We start from the raw sequence: 20,384 nt of genomic DNA on the forward strand, positions 1-20,384 counted from the left end.
TGCTAATCCAAATTTGTGGAATTATCTTTGATTTGGATCTTTAATTTAATTTGTGGGTGGGGGATTAAGAGTTAGGGTCTGGTGTCTTTCCAGGTGGTTTGACTTATACATTTCTTGGGCTGGAGGAAGGGAGGGTGGGGAAGAAGATGGGTGCCAGGAGGGGGATGGTGGCATTAAAAGCACATTAAAAGTTGTGTGGGTCCTGGTCAATATTCAGCCAGAGTCTGCACAACTGTTTTATGCAGGATCTGGATTAATACTGGCCGGAACCCGCATAAGCCCCAGCAGCCATCCCCACTATGGTTAGCACTTAAAAAATGCTGTCCGCAGCAAGCTATCAAGGGGAAAATGTCTTCAAACAAAGAAAGGACATTCTTATTCTCGGCTCCCATTTTCCATTTAAATCAAGGGAGTAAACCTCTTATGAAGGTACCAATGTTAGTAGTAGGTGAAAAGGAAAGAAAAAAAAAGAGATTAACCATCATAAACTACAAGCAGTGATGTGCTGGAGTCAGCTCGCACCGGCTCGCAAGAGCCGGTTGTTCAATTTTATGGCATTTTGGAAGCTGGTTGTTTTGGGAGTGCAAGCCAGCTTGCTTCTCCTTCCCTCCCCCCCCCCCCCCCCCAGAGCTGAAGGATCACAGACTCCCAACGTATACCTGGATTCTTCAGGGCAGGAAAGATCCCCAGTCTTTCCTTGCCCGTTGATGGCAGTGACCCTCCAGCAGCCGCATCACTCTTTAAAAATGTCTGCCAAGACTTCCAGGGGCAGCCTCGCGAGACTTTCGCTGAAGTCTTGAGAGGCCGCCCTTGTAAGTCTCAGTGACCATTTTAAAGAAGATACGGCTGCAGGAGGGTCAACACCGGCAGCGGACTGAAAAGACAGGGGATCTTTCCTGCCCCCAAAAATCCACTAGACCACCAGGGATGCTGCCTTCAGGTATGCGCTGGGAGTGGGAGGGACCCTTCAGCTCAGGGAAGCGGGAAGAAGGTCTGTAATAGGTAGGTGAAGAGGATACTGTAAAAAAAAAAAGATACATTTTTTTTATGTCTCAGTCTTGGCAATAGGGATGTACACAGAGAAAGTATAATAAGGGAATAACTTTTCATAGGTAGAGTAGTAACTTGTTATAAATCGTAATGTGTGTCATTTGGAGGGGCTGGATTCTGGTGCAGAGATTATTTTTTTCTCCTGGTAAAGGGCTTCTAGAACAGACATCATGTTATGGGAATCAGGTGCTCAACGATCAGAGTTCCTATCTATTTATTTACTTATTTATGGCACTTTATCCCACATTAAACATGAATTAGATTGGAACCTGGGAGCATTTAAAAAATAAATTTTCCCGGAGAGAGTAATGCATTCCCCCCTCCCCCCAGGCTCTCTCCTCGGGTATAGCTAGCTCTGCAATTTGGGGAGGGCGTGGAAGGAGCCTGTTGATAAAAATTTACCAGCCCACCACTGACTAGAAGAGACTGGAAAAGAAGAAGAGAGATGACAATATGTAAAAAAGCTAAGAGAAGCTGGTAAAGTAGTAAAACAACTGAAGGAAAAAAAGCTAATACAGTAAAATGGGGGAGAAGACATTTTTTTTAGATATGTTAGTGATAGGAGGAAGTATAAAAGTGGCATTGTGAGACTCAAAGGTGGAAGAGAGATAATATTAGAAGCTGATAAAGATAAGGTGGAATTACTTAACAGATACTTGTGGTTTGTATTCAAAGCTGAAGGGCAGGGAGCAGGACTGCAGAAGACAAACACAAATAGGAATGGAGGTGTGGTAGACCCTTAACAATTTTCAGAGGACTGTGCTCATGAGGATCTAGCTAAACTAAAGGTGGAGGAAATGATGGGGTCGGATGACATACATCCATGGATGCTTAGGGAAGTTTTAGAGGAGATATGATAGAGATTTTTAAATACCTCCATGGCATAAGTGCACAGGAGGAGAGCCTCAATTGATAGCAAGCTCCTCAATGTGGTGGCATAGGATGAAGATGAAAAGGGATAGATCCCGAAGTAACCTGAGAATATACTTCTTCATGGAAATGGTGTTGAATTCATAGAATGGCCTCTTGGTGAATTCAAAGCTTGGGACAGGTACATAGGATCTCTAGGTGAGAGGAAGGGATAGTAGATGTTATGAATGGGCAGACTTGATAGGCCATAAGGACTTCATCTGCCTTGTTTTTCTCTGTTTCTGTGCTTTAAACTCACATGTAAACAGTGGCGTGTGGTGACATTTACAGCAGGTGTGATGGAAAATATTACAAATGACTTTTTAGTCTTGCTTTGAATGATAATACATTTTTAAAATCTTCAGTCTTTGACCAAAAGTGATTTTCCTTGTTTATCTCAAACAGGCTTGTATGAGACAAGGCACACTCAAGAACAATGCATAAGATAAAGCACATCTCAAGAACAGGTTGGAATGTCTCTGAAGCCAGCTTGTGAAGGAGGGAGGCAGGGTATGCTTGAGGTTCAGGAGATAAGCCACCTGGCCAGTGGTTTGTTTACCTGAACTGAGAACATGTGACTGAATTCTCATGTACATTCCTGGATATGTTTTAGCTTAATAAAAAGGGGGCCTTCTTGCAGCAGAGCCTTGGGGCTAATTCTGTGGATGGACGCATCGTGCAGAAAAAGACCTGTTCCTTTTCCCTTGGTTCCAGTTCGGCCGTGAGTCCTGCACGCTTGGACTCTATACGAGTGGGTTCCCATTCAGCCGTGAGGTCCGCCTGAGTGGTCTATCTCCCTTTTCTGGTGGTGCTAGTTTATCCCAAGTGTGCGGGGCTTTGTGGCTGGGGTTTGCTTAGTGCCTGTTTGGTCCACCCTGGGCATTGGCCAAGCTCCTTCCTATGCCTCGGCCTGGGCACAAGGGTTCACGAACAATTTAACAGAAAATAAAATAATTGTTTTCCTTATTACCCATTCCTTCAGGCCATACTCAAATAGGGAGTGACAGTAGACAATGCAAGGTCATTGTTGATGTGGCCCGAACTGAAGTACAGCTGCCTGCAACATCTATGAAAATGTCCTTAAAATATGAAACTGAACCAGTTAACAAGATCTCAAACGCTGAGCTTTGGAACGAGTTGAAAGTAATGCAGCCAGGAACATCCATGAAAATGCCCTTAGCAATTGAAACAGAACCAGTTAACAAGCTTTCACTCAATGGTACTAAGGGGTGAGAAGAGGGATGAAGTAGCAGAAAGGCGAGACTAGGAAGAGAAAACCAAGAACAAAGAAAAGATCATTTTCAGATTTTTATGCTTATGGTTTGAATGTATCAGCCACTCCCCACAACTGAACAATTGAAGAATCACTGCGTGGGAATGTATAATATTGCAAATTGAGCTGGGTCAGTTTTGGGTAGCTGCTGGTATCTGTTCTTTTGTTCCAAACTTGCAGTCACTGGGGTAAATATGGTATTTCATTAGAAGGATGAGAAAAGGGGAGGAGGTTGTGGAAGCATGGAATAACATGAATTGAAAATTTCCCTTTTAAAACTTACTTTCTCTTGGCAGGTCTGATATTGAAAGGGATAATGGTCAGCGATTAAACTGAGGGGGAATAAAGAGTAGCACTGTTCCTATTCCTCACAAAAATTAAAAATATTATTCCCCCATTATATCTCACAGCAGGTAAAAATAGTGGGGGCACTGGGCTATATGCATCTAAAGAAGTAGCACAGCAGCAGCAGAAACTGGTGGCAAGAGACCATTGATAACTTGGAGTGAGGGGGGGAAAGGGACACATGGAGGGGCATTTTCGAAAGAAACGTATTGTTGCTCAGGAGAAGAGATATCAGCCGGCAATGATTAATACAGGCTGCCTCTGCTGCCTCCCACCTGCAAGGAAACTGGAAGTTACATCAGGAGGCGAGAGGTATTAGAGATCCCGGGACCAGAGAGGGCAGGCTATCTTCTTAACTGTAAGTAAAATTATTAAAATTGTGACCATCACCTCAGGAACACTCTTTCTACCTGTAGAAACTCTGTTTAAATCAGAGGGGCTTTTGTTTATATGGTGACTCTATACGATGTGGAGTCCATTAGTCCTGAGCATTTTTATTTCTGGTGACAAGGGCCACCATAGGCAGCCCTTGCCCCAGAGACTACTTTCAACTAGAGCCAGAAAATTTACCACAATATATAAGTCCTAATCCACCTATGAAAAGCTAGTACTATAAATAATACACTGGCCCAAGAGCACCAGCTACTGTGAAAATGGAACAAGTTGGACTGTTACAGATTCTTACACAGACACCACACACTAGGAGAATCCTTCACCTTAGCTGCACATGTAGAATATGGACAGACCCTCACTTGATACAAAATAGAGGACAATGAGAAACAAGCAAAAAAAACTGAAATGGGGACCCCCCCCCCCCTCAAGAAATCCAGACTACAGCTAGCAATATTGGTAAAAGAGAAATAGAAATGTATTGTCCCCTCTACTTTACAAAATAAAAATAGAAAAAATGTACATTTCACAAAGCAGGCACATCTCAGTCCTTGAAGCTAAAAACTTCCAATAAATAAATTCAAAATAAAACACTTTTTTCTACCTTTGGGCCCTGTTTACTAAGCAGTGTTATAGGCAAGTTAACGTTTTTCACGCTCGTTAACCATGTAAGCGCGTTAACCATGTACGTGCCTACAATATCCTTATAGGTGCCTACATGGTTAGCGCATGTGCTAAGTGTAGGCATGCTAAAAACACTAACGCACCTTAGTAAACAGGGCACTTTGTTGCCTGGGTATTTTATTTTTTGAAGCATGTTGGTCCCAGTTTCTTCTTTTGTTTTCCTGTCTGTCTTCTGCTTCTTTCCAGTGGGTGCGGTCCATTTGTCCTTTCTCCACTTTCCCCTTCTCTTCTATTCCCTCACTATATCTGTCTCAGATACATTTCCTCCTTCTCTGTTTTCTCTCTGCTCCTCAGATTTCATATTCTCACTCTTCAGTCCTCCACCTATATTTCACTTATCAGTACCTATCAACTTTCCATCTTCTCCTCTCACCCCTACCTCTCCTGTCTCACTCCTTCCCTGGCCTCATATTCCCTTTTCTTTCATCCACTCCGCTTTATACAATTCTTCCCTCTGTACTTAAGATCCTCCTCTCACTGATCTCTCATTGATAATGCCATGGCCTCTCCCCACATTGTTCCACCATGCCAATATCTCCTCTCCCTCTCTCTTCTTACACCCTTACATAAGTACTTAAGTATTGCCACACTAGGACACACCAAAGGTCCATCAAGCCCAGCATCCTGTTTCCAACAGTGGCCAATCGAGGTCACGAATACCTAGCAAGATCCCGAAAAAGTTCAATACATTTTAGCGTTGCTTATCCCAGAAATAAGCAGTGGATTTTCCCCAAGTCAATTTAATAATGGCCTATGGACTTTTCCTTTAGAAAACCATCCAAACATTTTTTTAAACCCCGCTAAGCTAACTGCTTTTACCACATTCTCTGGCAACGAATTCCAGAGTTTAATTACACGTTGAGTGAAGGAACATTTTCTCAGATTCAAATTAAATTTACTACTTTGTAGCTTCATCGCATGCCCCTTAGTCTTAATATTTTTGGAAAGAGTAAACAAAAGATTTACGTCTACCCGTTCCACTCCACTCATTATTTTATAGACCTCTATCATATCTCCCCCTCAGCCATCTTTTCTGCAAGCTGAAAAGCCCTATAAACTTCAGCCATTCAATTTAGTCGCCCTTCTCTATACCTTTTCTAATTCCACTATCGGACTTATTTTCAAAAGAGAAGGACGCCCATCTTTCGAAACAAATCGGAAGATGGACGTCCTTCTCACAGGGTCGTCCAAATCGGTATAATCGAAAGCCAATCTTGGACGTCCCCAACTGCTTTCCTTCGCAGGGGTGGTCAAAGTTCAAGGGGGCGTATCGGAGGCATAGCGAAGGCGGGGCTTGTGCATGCCTAACACTAAGACGTCCTCGACCCACAATGGAAAAAGAAAAGGACGTTCCTGACGAGCACTTGGACGACTTTATCTGGTTATGATTTTCTCACGACCATGACACAAAAAGGTGCCCAAACTGACCAGATGACCACCGGAGGGAATCGGGGATGACCTCCCGTTACTTCCCCAATGGTCACTAACCCCCTCCCACCCTCAAAAAATATCTTTCAAGTTATTTTTTGGCAGCCTCAGGTATGCAGGTCCCTGTAGCAGTTTTAGTGGGTGCAGTGCACTTCTGTCAGGCGGACCCAGGCCCATACCCCCCCCCCCCCCCCCGTTATGTTTATAGAGGAAACAGCAAGCCCTCCAAAACCCACTGTACCCACATCTAGGTGCCCCCTTCACCTGCAAGGGCTATGGTAGTGGTGTACAGTTGTGGGTAGTGGGTTTTGTGGGGCTCAGCACATAAGGTAAGGGAGCTATGTACCTGGGAGCAATTTCTGAAGTCCACTACCTAACATTCTTTCTGAGCCGCCACAGCACATCAGTTCTTATATATTAAAAGTAAACATGCTCTGCTTCTAGCCTAGCATCTCAATGTCCCCCCAACCCCTCTCTCTCCTCCACCACTATGGTCCAGCATTTCCCTCTCCCCTCTCCATATTCCCTCCACCCCTATGGTCTAGCAATTCCCTGTCCCCTCTCTCCCTCTTTCCTCCTTATTGGGCCAGGAGACATGGCTACATAAATCCCTAATGCTGTGAGCCTTCCAGTTTGTATAGGCAGCAAACTGCACACCAGACTTGAAGGCCTGCTAAGTGTGGTTTACTGCGTACACAATCCAGGAAAAGCAAGCCACCAGGGTTTGTGTAGCTGCATCTGTGGGGTTTTTTTTTGTTATATTTGTATCCCGCACTTTCCTACTCATGGCAGGCTCAATGCGGCAGGCAATGGAGGGTTAAGTGACTTGCCCAGAGTCACAAGGAGCTGCCTGTGCAGGGAATCGAACTCAGTTCCTCAGTTCCCCAGGACCAAAGTCCACCACCCTAACCACTAGGCCACTCCTCCACCCCTTCAGCATTTCTCTCCTTCTCTTACTCACATTCCCTCCTCCTCCTCTATTGTCCACCATCTTCCTATGCTCCTCCTGCTTTCCATCTTCATAACACCAGGCTTCCCAAGGCAGATTACAACAACAGTTAACATGAACCCATCAAGAAACAAGATATCCTCACTGAAATTTGGCCATCTGTATTATATAGGACAGTGTAGAAAAATGAGCTTAAATTACAGCGTTTATTAGTGTTGTTTCTACCAGCTACAATAATTTTAAGCTGTTTTAATGATATTCAATTATTTCATGATATTTATATCTACATATAGGAAGCATTCAAATAAAGTGAAAAACTGTAAAAAAAGAAAAATTGTCCTCCCCCTTTTAAGGCACTGCCTATCCAACTAGAACAGCTTTAGACTTTTCACAGATGGACCACGCATAGGCAGTTCCTTATGTCTAATAATCTTTTTACTATTTTCAATAGCGTTTACTATTGTTTTGGGTCAAAAGTCTAGATAGCCTCCCCCGTCTCCTACTTTATCTAACCTTGTTGGCCTTCAACTCCCCCCCCCCCCCCCCCCTCCCTGAGTCCAGCACTGCTTGCTGTTTCCCCTCTCTCTCCCCCACCTAGAGTCAAGCACTGCAGTTTCCTCTCCCCCCCCCCCCCGAGTCCAGCACCACTTTGTTTCCCCCCTCTCTCCCCTCCCCCATCCAGCTTTCTGTCCCTTCCCCCTCCAGACTGTCAAATCTGCTTCATGTAGCAGCCCCTGCTATAGCACGCTGCCAGAGCCTGTGTCAGATCCTTCCCTCTACTGCAGTGGCGTAGCAAGGGGGGGCGGGAGGGGCGGTCCACCCCGGGTGTCAGCTCGGGGGGGGGGGGGGTGTGCTCCCTGCCAGCTCCCCCCCCCCGACCAGCTCCCGCACCCTACCTTTAAAAAGAATATCAGAATCCGAGGCGAGGCGCAGCGCCTCGCGCCTGCCCTGCACGTAAAAGAAATGTGGACCGTCGGGCCTTCCCTCGCTCTATCTATCCCGCTCTCCGCTGACGCAACTTCCTATTTTCGCAAGGGCGGGACAGACAGAGCGAGAGAAGGCCCGACAGTCCACATTTCTTTTACGTGCAGGGCAGGCGCCGTGCCTCGCCTCAGATTCCGATATTCTTTTTAAAGGTAGGGTGCGGGAGCTGGTCGGGGGGGGTAGGGGGTGTCGATGTGCCAAGGGGGGGATGCCATCGCACTGCACCCGGGGGGAGTGCAACTGCAAACCGCCCCGCCCCGGGTGGCAGCCCCCCCCCCCCCCCCGCTACGCCACTGGTCTACTGCATCCTGCTCCTCTAGCTCAGACACTTCCTGTTTGTGCGAGGGTGGGACTCGTGACGCAAAGAAAGGGAAAAATCCGATGCCGGGCTCAATCAGGCAGCTTGTTATTGCTGCAATGGCTGCTAAACAAAGTAGGCTTGACAATCGGGGGAGGGGGAATAGGGAGAACAGAAACGAGTTAGGCTTGGGGAGGGAGGCTTGCCATGGAACGGTGGGGTGGGATGGGAAGGGAGAAGGCGCAAATTTAAAAAAAAAAATGTGCAAGCCCTGTCGGTTCAAAACTGCATAGGCGCCAATTTTTAAAAAAATCATTTTTGGGGGGGGCACCTGCTCCCTCTACACCCCCTAGCTATACCACTGCACATCCCCCACCATTTCACTTCTCCAGAAGTGGCAGCAAAAAGTACACAACCTAGCTGTGGGTATGATAACATTATAGTCATGCTTTGATGTTTCACTTATATATACTGTCATCTATCGACATTTGCTTATTTCTGATCTGATGAAGAAGGGCTACCTTCGAAAGCTAATCAAAAAATGTATTGTTATTCGAATAAAAAAGGTATCATCTTATTTTCTTTTCTATGTTTTATTTTATTCTATTTCTATTGATTATCTTTGGAAGTGGACTACCACATCTCTCTACTCAAGAATCCTGAAAAAACCCAGACAGTTGGCAATCCTAGCCTCCTGAATCCTGAGCACATCTGACAGGACCCCTCTAAATTGTTGGAGATTTAGTGGACCCACTAAAGGCCCAGTGAGGCAGGATTACTACTTTGCTCCAATCATGCTGTCTGCTCTTATGCTGACAAGGGAAGAGACCAACTCGATCAGTGGCATGCAAGTCAAAGAGAGGCATAATCGAAAGGGGCGCCCAAGTTTTCCTATTGACGTCCTGGCGAAGGGGCGGGGAAACCCGTATTATCGAAACAAGATGGGCATCCATCTTTCGGTTCGATAATACGGTTGGGGATGCCCAAATTGCGAAATTTAGGTCAACCTTAGAGATGGTCGTCCCCGATTTTCGGCCATAATGGAAACCGAGGACGCCCACCTCAGAAACGACCAAATCCAAGCCAGTTGGTCGTGGGAGGAGCCAGCATTCATAGTGCACTGGTCCCCCTGACATGCCAAGACACCAACGAGGCACCCTAGGGGGCACTGCAGTGGACTTCAGAAATTGCTCCCAGGTGCATAGCTCCATTACCTTGTGTGCTGAGCTCACCAAAACCCACTCCCCACAACTGTACACCACTACCATAGCTCTTATGGGTGAAGGGGGGCACCTAGATGTGGGTACAGTGGGTTTCGGGTGGGTTTTGAAGGGCTCACATTTACCACCACAAGTGTAAGAGATAGGGGGGGATGGGTCTGGGTCCACCTGCCTGAAGTGCACTGCACTAAAACTGCTCCAGGGACCTGCATACTGCTGTCATGGACCTGAGTATTATATATATACTATTGGGGATAAGTATTTAAGCTAGAAGAACAAATCTCAAAACTATATCACAAACACGTTCTTCCTTTAGAATCTTTCATTCCTTTTAATACAAATATTTATAACATATAAAAGAAATCTATTATGTAAGTTCCGGAACTCACCCAGTCACACCTTTCACTTCACCACACACTCACATAAACCTTATGTGGAACCCTTACTATATCTCCACAAATTGTGTGCATTCCTCCCACTTATTTTACAAATTGATGTTAGAACTTCAATTTCAAATCTTCCACTTGTATCTTAATTATAGTCCTTAAAGTTTTCAATTACAGTCCTTACAGATCATGAAAATCTCCTTGATCACATCAATCGGGAGCACAATGTTCACAACAAAAGCTCTCCAACTCTCTTCTCGGAGTATTATTATTCCATCAGAGTGAATCAGCGTGGTGTGTCCAGGGCTTCCTGGAATTTACATACTGTCTCCAGTCTTTAAGCACTTTCTGACTCTTCACACTCTCCTCTCATTTGTTCCTCAATGCGAGACCGCATTTCGAACACACCTTCTTCAGGAGGAACATTCCCTATATCAAAGACAGTACATATTTTATCTATGACACTCCCCCATTTTCATTTCTATCTACCTCTTTTATCCCTCCTATATTATTTTTTCAAGCTAAATCAATTTCCATAGTTAAATCTTTAAACTTTAAATTTTAAAGTAGCCAACCTTAGGAAACACGAGTCCAGCATAGGACCCTCTGTCAGCGTCTCAACTGCTCAAATGACTAAAGCAGGAAACCACCTTGGTTCCTTATATCTAATCTCACTGAATCATTTTCACCTGATGGGGGTGGGCCCTGTCACGTCCATTCTACCTCCAGGTTCAGACCTCTAGGAGCCACCATATCCCACTCGAAAATAAATCTCTGTTCAATAGACAACAGCTGTGCTGTGATGTCACCCCCACCTCTACGGGGAGTGATCTATCTAAGCACTGTACATCTTAAATCATCTACTTCATGAGCATGCGCTATCCAGTGGCTAACCAAAGGAGCCTCTTGTTTACCAATTCTGATATTGCTGGCATGCTCCGCCAGTCGATTTTTTAACTGACGCTTCGTGTGTCCTATATAGCACATCTGACAAGGACACACAATGCAATAAACTACACCCACACTAGTGCAGTCAGTGATGCTGTGTAAATAATACTTCTTGGTGGTTCCAGGGATCCAAACCCATTGAGTGGACATAGAAAATATACAAAATGCGCATTTCCCACATGGAGAATGCTGCCCCTGATTATTTCCATTACCTCTAGGCTTGTGCAATAATTCACCTAGATTAGATGTACGGGAATAGGCTACTTTTGGATGCTCCGCAAACACAGGATGAGTTCCCAGTACATGCCAGTTCTTATGTATAGCATACCCTATTTTAGAGGCTTTAACTGAAAAAGGTAGAACACAAGATAGAGTACGCGCAACAGACCTATGGGTGGGGAGAAGTAACCAGGGACGACGAGCATACAATGCTCTCTTGTATGCTTTTTTGATCACTCCCATAGGATATCCTCTTTGCAGGAATCTTTGAGTCATAGGCTTAGCTTGTTTCCGAAATTCACTTGTAGTCGAACATAAAACGTCTAAGTCTCAGGAACTGACTAATGGGAACCCCTATCTTGAGAGCAGGATGGTGAAAGCTAGTGTAATGGAGAATGGAATTGCGGTCCATTTGTTTTCTATATATAGTAGTGTTAAACTCATTATTATTCATTCTCTTGACCAATATATCCAAAAAACTCCATTTTCTCACTATCCATACATGAGGTGAACTGTACATGAGTGTCCGATGTATTCAAATACTCAAGAAACCTAAGGGCCTCTTCTTTGGTGCCCTGCCAGAATAAGATCACATCGTCTATATATCTCTTCCATAGTAGGATATGATCCCGCCATGGTGAGTGATATACATATTTCTCCTCAAACTGAGTCATGTACAAACACGCCAGCGAAGGGGTGACTGTGGCACCCATGGCCACCCCTCCCCTTTGTACTCATTCTGAAAGCTGAAATAATTCTGGCAGACCACCAAGGTGAGCAATTGGCTCAACACCCTAACTTTAGCCATAGGCATGGCCGATTGTATCAAATATTCTGATGCCATCTTAATAAGCTGATCCTGAGGAAGATTGATGTATAACGCTACTACATCTAGCCCAATCATGTAATGTGTGTTAAATCAACCTCCTCAAGCAACTGAATAAAATGCAAAGAATCTCTGACATATGACTCTGCCTGGCTCACATATGGTTTCAAAAACCTATCCATAAACTGAGATATAGGTTCCAAGACAGAGTCACGTGTCGATACTATAGGGCGGCAAGGGGGGTCCTCTAGGGTTTTATGAACCTTGGGTACAAAGTATATCTACGGAATTTTCGGACACGGATGACAAAATCTTTGCTCCTTAACCGTAAGTATACCATTTGATACTGCAGTGTCCACCCACTCATCTATTTGCTGTTTTAACTCTAGAGTGGGATCTTTTCTAATCTTGTTATAAAACTGATGTTGATTCAGTTGGTAAAGAGCTTCTTTAACATATTTCCTAGAATCCATAATTACCGTAGACCCTCCTTTATCTGCCCTCTGTATAATAATCTCCTTATTTCTTGCTAATCTATCAATACTTTGCCTTTGAGAGTGGGAGATGTTGCCACCTGCTCTCCTCTCCTGACTCTCTATAGAGGAAAGTTCCGCCAAAACCAGTCTCTGAAATGTAACAATTGACGCATCGATGGGTCCCGGAGGCACCCATCTAGATTTATGACCAGTGCGGGGAAGAAAGGAATCTGGTCCTACTACAGATTCTTGAGCCCCAAAAAATAACCGTAAACAGAGCTCCCGAAAAAACCTGTATAGTGCCCGACGCGTGGAAAATGCATCATAAGTATTAGTGGAAGATTTGAAATTGAAGTTCTAACATCAATTTGTAAAATAAGTGGGAGGAATGCACACAATTTGTGGAGATATAGTAAGGGTTCCACATAAGGTTTATATGAGTGGGTGGTGAAGTGAAAGGTGTGACTGGGTGAGTTCCGGAACTTACATAATAGATTTGTTTTATATGTTATAAATATTTGTAATAAAAGGAATGAAAGATTCTAAAGGAAGAACGTTTTTGTGATATGGACCTGAGTATGACATCTGAGGCTGCATACTGCTGTCATGGAGCTGGGTATGATATTTGAGGCTGGCATAGAGGCTGGACAAAATATTTTTTTTTAATTTTTTGAGGGTGGAAGTGGGTTAATGTAACCCCTCCCCCTGTTCCGAAGAGGATTTTCTTTAGACAATCGGTGATGTAGAACTCTCTCTATCGGTAGTCAGGCCAAGAGAGCTATCACCAACTCCGGAGCAGGGGAAGACAGGTCACATTGCACTAACCTCGTTACAAACCTGAAACAGGAATGGGAGGAAAAGAAACTAATTTTTGGATTTGCTCCGGTTAGAAAGAACCAAACTTCAATTTTTTAGAATAAAATTTGTTTATTCAAATATTAATTAATTAAATAGGATCGATTCTGTAAACTTTAACTGAAAATTCTCTTTTAGTTCCACAATAACTTATTTCTATTATTTAACACAACATGACTTATTTCACTTGTGCTTCGTTGTCATTCTTAACAGGTTCAACCCCTTAACTCACCACAGAAAACCATCAGATAACTATTAAAGTTCAATTCACAATTCTCTCAAACTGCATAAAGAGTATCTATTTTTTTCTTTCTTTCCTAAAATTTCCAAAAATTCGATTCTTTGGCAAAACTTTTGTTTTTCAGGATTTTCCTGTGCACTCCCGATGGATTCAGGTAAGAATTTATTTTTTCTTTACTTTTCCCTTTTACCCCCTTCCTTTCCCTCAAAAGTCACCCCACTTTTAGTGTTGGTCAGTCATTCTTACGATGCACCAAGAAGGATGCTTAACTTTCTTGCATGGGGGCCCGTTGATTCTCCAGATGATGTCCGGATCCCAGCTCGTCTTCTCCCTACACCTCACACTCTTTACAGAAAATAACTGGAATCAAAACCTTATCTTCCTGTAAGTTCTCAGCAACCTCAATGGGATTTTTTAATCAGGATTTTAAATACTGTGGCCAGCTTCTCTAATTGAAACAAAATTAATTAAATATTCCTTTCTGGCGACCTATTCTGCACTGGGGTTCCCTAATCTAAAGCTCTGCACTGCTTTGATTGGCACTCACTCTACCCAACATTCTATTTCCAATCAGACAGTGAACATTCTATCCCAATCACTCTTTATATATTAAATGAGAAAAAAAAAACATTCTAGACCATTTTAATCCCTTTTCAGAAAACCAAAAAAACTACCCACCTCCAAACTCCTTCATTCCCCTTTTTCTCACTCAATCTCAATCACCCTTTTTCTTTAACCTCCTGCCACTCATCAATTACATTTACTTTATGTCAAACAGACTCCTCAGGCAATTTCCCCTAATACTTCACCTTTGTTATTCTCTTTTATTCATCTACTCCAGCTCTGAAAATCCTATTTTTAACCTCAATTGATCCTCAATTTCCTACCATCACTCAGAGCTCAATCACACACCACCTTTCTCCATCAAGCTGCAGGCTTCTCTCAACTGCCACTAACACCCGTTTCCTAGGAAACTCAACCTCGGCTTGCAATTCCGAGCAGCCCTCAGCCAATCCCAAGCCTTTCTCAAGATTCCAAATTTCACTGCTGACCAACGGAATGTTGGCCAGCACAACTAAATCTCCATTTTAACTACTGTTTTTTCAATAGAAACCAATGGAAAAATAATTTGTTTAACCAAACACTCATTCAAACTCTACTAATACTACTATTATTTAACATTTCTAAAGCACTACCAGGGTTGCGCAGTGCTGTACAACTAACAAAGAAGGACAGTCCCTGCTCAAAGGAGCTTACAATCTAAAGGACAAAAAGTGCAGTCAATCAAGATTGAGGCAGTCTAGATTTCCTGGATAGAGGTACAATGGTTAGGTGTCGAAAGTGACATTAAAGAGGAAGGCTTTGAGCAAGGATTTGAAGATGGGTAGGGAGGGGGCTTGGCATATGGGTTCATGGAGTTTATTCCACGCATAGGGTGAGGTGAGGCAGAAAGGGCGGAGTCTGGAGTTGGCGGTGGTGGAGAAGGGTACTGAGAGGAGGGATTTGTCCTGTGAGCGGGAGTTACGGGTAGGAGCGTAAGGGGAGATGAGGGTAGAAAGGTAGTGAGGGGCTGCAGATTGAGTGCATTTCTAGGTTAGTAGGAGAAGCTTGAACTGTATGCGGTACCTGATCGGAAGCTAGTGAAGTGACTTGAGGAGAGGGGTGATATGAGCATATCAGTCTAGGTGGAAGATAAGACGTGCAGCAGAGTTATAAACGGATTGAAGGGGGGATAGATGGTTAAGTGGGAGACCAGTGAGGAGTAGGTTGCAGTAGTCAAGGCGAGAGGTAATGAGAGAGTGGATGAGAGTTCAGGTGGTGTGCTCAGGGGAAAGGGCGAATTTTGCTGATGTTATAGAGAAAGAAGCGACAGGTTTTGGCTGTCTGCTGGATATGGGCAGAGAAGGAGAGGGAGGAGACGAAGATGACTCAGAGGTTGCGGGCAGATGAGACGGGAAGGATGAGGGTGTTATTGACTGAAATAGAGAGTGGAGGGAGAGGAGAAGTGGGTTTGGGTGGAAAGACAATGAGCTCGGTCTTGGCCATGTTCAGTTTCAGGTGGCGGTTGGACATCCAGGCAGCAATGTCGGATAAGCAGGCCGATACTTTGGCCTGGGTTTCCGCAGTGATGTCTGGTGTGGAGAGATAAAGCTGGGTGTCATCAGCATAAAGATGATATTGGAAGCCATGAGATGAGATCAGCGAGCTCAGGGAAGAGGTATAGATTGAAAAAAGAAGGGGTCCAAGGACAGATCCCTGAGGAACTCCAACAGAGAGTGGGATGGGGGTGGAGGAAGATCCATGAGAATGTACTCTGAATGTACGGTGGGAGAGATAAGAGGAGGAGAACCAGGAGAGGACAGAGCCCTGGAACCCAAATGAGGATAGTGTAGCAAGAAGAAAATTATGATTGACAATGTCAAAAGCGGCGGATAGGTCGAGGAGGATGAGGATGGAGTAGTGATCTTTGGATTTGGCAAGGAACAGGTCATTACAGACTTTAGTGAGTGCCGTTTCTGTCGAGTGTAGAGGGCGAAAAACGGATTGAAGCGGATCGAGGATGGCATGAGAGGAGAGAAAATCAAGGCAGCGGCTGTGAATGGCGCATTCAAGTATCTTGGAGAGGAAGGGTAGGAGGGAGATGGGGCGGTAGTTGGAAGGGCAGATAGGGTCTAGTGATGGATTTTTGAGGAGTGGTGTGACTACAGCATGCTAGAAGGAGTCAGGGACAGTTGCAGTGGAGAGAGAGAGGTTGAGGATATGACAGATGGGGGGGGGGGTGACAGTAGGAGAGATGGTGTTTAGTAAGTTAGTGGAGATGGGATCAGAGGGACAGGTGGTGCATTTCGAGGAGGAAAGAAGGTGGGCGGTTTCCTCCTCGGTGATATCAGGAAAAGAGGAGAAGGAGGCCTGGGTTGGTTGGTTGAGGGAGTGGGTTAAAGGGTGAAGAGGAAGAGGTGGCTTGGTAGTGAATTCGAGGTTGATCTTCTGCACCTTGTCGTGGAAGTAGTCAACCAGTGATTGAGGAGAGAGTGAGGGGGGGGGGGGTTGGAAGCGGAGGGCACTTTGAGGAGGGAGTTAAGGGTGGCGAAGAGACGACGAGGGTTGGAGCCGAGAGAATTAGTCAATTGGGTGTAATAGTCCTGTTTGGCAAGGAATAGGGAGGACTAGAAGGAGGATAGCATGAATTTGTAATGAATGAAATCGCTATGGGTGCGAGATTTCCTCCAGAGGCGTTCAGCAGATCGGGCGCAGGAGTGAAGGTATCGGATGAAAGGGGTCAGCCAGGGCTGGGGATTAGTACGCCTTGTGGGACGGGAGATGGACGGTGCAAGGGTGTCCAGAGCAGAGGAGAGAGTAGCATTGTAAGTAGAGACAGCCTTGTCGACAGACTCGGAGGACATGATGGACGGGAGGAGATTAGAGATACTAGAGGAAAAGGTGGGAGGGTCGACAGCCTGGAGATTCCTGAAAGTAGTGGTTAGTGTTGGGCGAAACTGAGGGGGAGGGTGATGAAGTGTGAAGATGATCAGGTGATGATCTGAGAGAGGAAGAGCAGAGGCGCAGAAATTGGAGGGTGAGCAGGTAGAGGAGAGGACGAGGTCAAGACAATGGCCAGTTTGGTGAGTAGGGATGGTGGAGCTCAGCTGGAGGTTGAAGGCGGATGTCAGAGTGAGGAACTGAGAAGCGTAAGAGTCAGATGGGTCATCAGCGTGTATGTTAAAGTCTCCAAGAATGAGGGACGGAGATGAGGGTTCAAGAAAAACAGAGAGCCAGGCATCGAAGTCAGTAAGGAAGGAAGAGGGGGACTTATCAGGGGGGCAGTAAATGACTGCAACTCTGAGTGGCAGCGGGTAGAATAGACGGATGGAGTGAACTTCAAAGGATGAGAAACAGTGAGACTGCGGTAGGAGGAGAGGTTGAAAACTACAGGAGGGCGAAAGTAGAAACCCGATGCCTCCTCCGCGGCCAACTGGGCGGGGAGTGTGGGAGAAAAGATAGCCTCCCTGGCATAGGACCTCTGGAGGAAATCTCGCACCCATAGCGACTTCATTCATTACAAATTCATGCTATTCTCCTTCCAGTCCTCCCTATTCCTTGCCAAACAGGACTATTACTCCCAAATTACTCTAACCAAATTACCCCCAATTCACCTCATCGACTCAACCCCTTACTGTCAACCAAATTGTATTTTTAATTTTCAAAAATAAACATTTTAAATGTCCACCCCAACAATTATTCACCTAAACCCCTTTATAAATCCCAAATTTAATCAAACACAAATCAAAAATTAACCTATCTCTTCCTTAACCTACCACGTCGAATAAAATTTTTTAACCCTTTTCTAACCCCATTAAATTAACCCCCTTCAAAGACACCCCCTAAAAATATTAAAATTCAAAATCCAACCCTCTAGAAAAATTTACAAAAATTCCCCGATCCCAAATCTGCAAAAACAATTAAAATAACCTTAACGACTGATTTTTTAAAAAATTTAAAAAACCCAATTTATACATTTTTAAAATAAACTAATTAAACTTTCGGGCCAAATGACCCCTTACCTTTATCCTGATTTCTCCCTCACGTGATGGCCACCAACAAATCTGGTCCCGCTGGTCTGTGTCCAAAACCGGAGATAAAATAAAAAATGCCCCGAAAACCGCCATTTTCCTGGAGCTCCGGCTCAAAAATCGAGGCCTAGGCTTGTAGGCCTCACCGGTGCTCCCCAAAAAAACATTGATGCGCGCACGCACCCCCGATGTTCCCTCCTTTCTCTCCGCCACTGTCCCAGCCCAGACCTCACCGGACCTCAAACAGCCCCAAAGACATCGGAGATGTCCGGGCTCTCCCGGACCACACCGCGCCGCTACTTCACATGCCCCGGTGCAGCTCTTCACTCCCGGGGGCGTGCTCAATCGTCCCTGGGAGTTGGAAAAAACATTGCCTCCCGCTGTGACTTTTCGGGTCCTGCAGCTCTCTCTCCCATGCCTCAAACCCAAAACAGGCCCCGAACTTCCCCTCGCTGCTAAAACAGCCTCACTGCTTCTTGCGGCACTTCCGCCAGTGCCGCTCCCCTCCCTAGCCAGCGAGCTCATCCCAGCCTGCCCGAGATGTCCCTCGTGACCCGGACACATGCCCAACCGTCCCCGGGTCCCGAAATTCGCAGCGCCACTTCCTTCTGCCCTCTTCCGGCGACCCCTTTCACTAGCCGAGACTGTCCGGTCCACCCTGCCAGGCCCGGGAATTCCCTCCGACATCCCCGGAGCCGAAAAACCGCCACGCTGCCTCCTGCAGCGCCCTTCACTGCACCTCTCTCACCCCAGCCCCGTCACAACCCCCGGAGACCACCAGCCCCAGCAGAAAATGGCCCGAAACGAGGCCAAAACATCCGCAGCACCCCTCTACACTGCAAAATTCCCCGGCCAGCGCCGTACCTCTCAGCCCCCCTCACCTGGGCAGCGACCTCACCCGGGTGACAGCCTTCAGAGCCCTCCAGAGCTTCCAAACTCCCCCCCAGGTAAAACCTTTCTTTAATTTAACCCCTAGGTTACATTAGTGACCACAGGGGGAGTAAGGGGAGGTCATCCCCGATTCCCTCCGGTAGTCATCTGGTCATTTAGGACACATTTTTGTGGCTTGGTCTTAAGAAAAAAGGACCAGGTAAAGTTGTCCAAGTGTTCATCAGGAACGCCCTTCTTTTTTCCATTATCGGTTGAGGACGCCCATTTGTTAAGCACGTCCCAATCCCACCTTCGCTACGCTTCCGACATGCCCCCGGGAACTTTGATGGAAAGCAGTTAGGGATGTCGAAAATCGTCTTTCGATTATACCGATTTGGACGACCCTGTGAGGACGCCCATCTTGCGATTTGTGTCTAAAGACGGGCGCCCTTCTCTTTCGAAAATAAGCCTGATAGGCATTCAAGTTATTCATTGAATTCCCCAAGGAGGTTTAATAAACAGGAGATGAAGTGATGTCAGAACACTGAAACCAATTAGGTCAATTTAAGTTTCCCATTCCCAGCGCAGCTATCTTCCCAAACAAACCTATGAGATGCTGCGTCCACCTTGTGGTTCTTTATTGTTGGGAGCATTTTTAATTAATCTCACTTACATTTTCAAATATGCCAGCTTGTGCAGTTTACGGATGTACACAGAGAAAGTATAATAACGGAATAACTTTTCATAGGTAGAGTAGTAATTTGTTATAAATTTTAATGAGTGGTCAGTTGGAGGGGCTGGTTACAGGGACACCCTAGCATGTGTTTTATTTGTGCAGAGATTTTTTTCTCCTGGTAATGGGCCACTAAAACAGACACCATGTTTTGAGAATCAGGTGCTCAACATTCAGAGTTTCTATCTATTTATTTATGACATTCATATCCCACATTTAACATGTATTAGGTTGAATCTAGGGAGCATTTGAAAGCTTTTTTTTTTCCTGTGCCTAGATCAAAAGAGAAAGATGGTTTGTGGGAACTTACTCCTTCTGTTTTGAAGAATGCAGTGATATATTATAAAAATGCACTTAATATTGTTTATTACTATTATTTAGTACTGGTTGAAGTACAGCATAAGTTAACCAAGTCAACTTCATGCTTTGTAATACAATTTTAATAGCATTTTCTCAGTTATTACCCAAATAAAATTATAATGTTAATTATATGACCATGTCTACCTCTTATGGTAGGATAATCTGGTCCTGAAAATTCATGAGAGAGATTTGCATACAGTGGAGGCAGTGCTTGTTACGAAATGCTTTGAGTTCTACTGATCTGTACATCTGTTGTGTTATTTTGTTGGGTGGAAACCATAGGCGTAGACTGGGGGGGGCGAGGGGGGCAATGCCCCCCCAAACGACGATGACGTGGACTGGCGCTAGAAGTGAAAAAAAAAAAACAAG

Source organism: Microcaecilia unicolor, chromosome 3, assembly GCF_901765095.1.
Source record: "Microcaecilia unicolor chromosome 3, aMicUni1.1, whole genome shotgun sequence".
Lineage (NCBI taxonomy): Eukaryota > Metazoa > Chordata > Amphibia > Gymnophiona > Siphonopidae > Microcaecilia > Microcaecilia unicolor.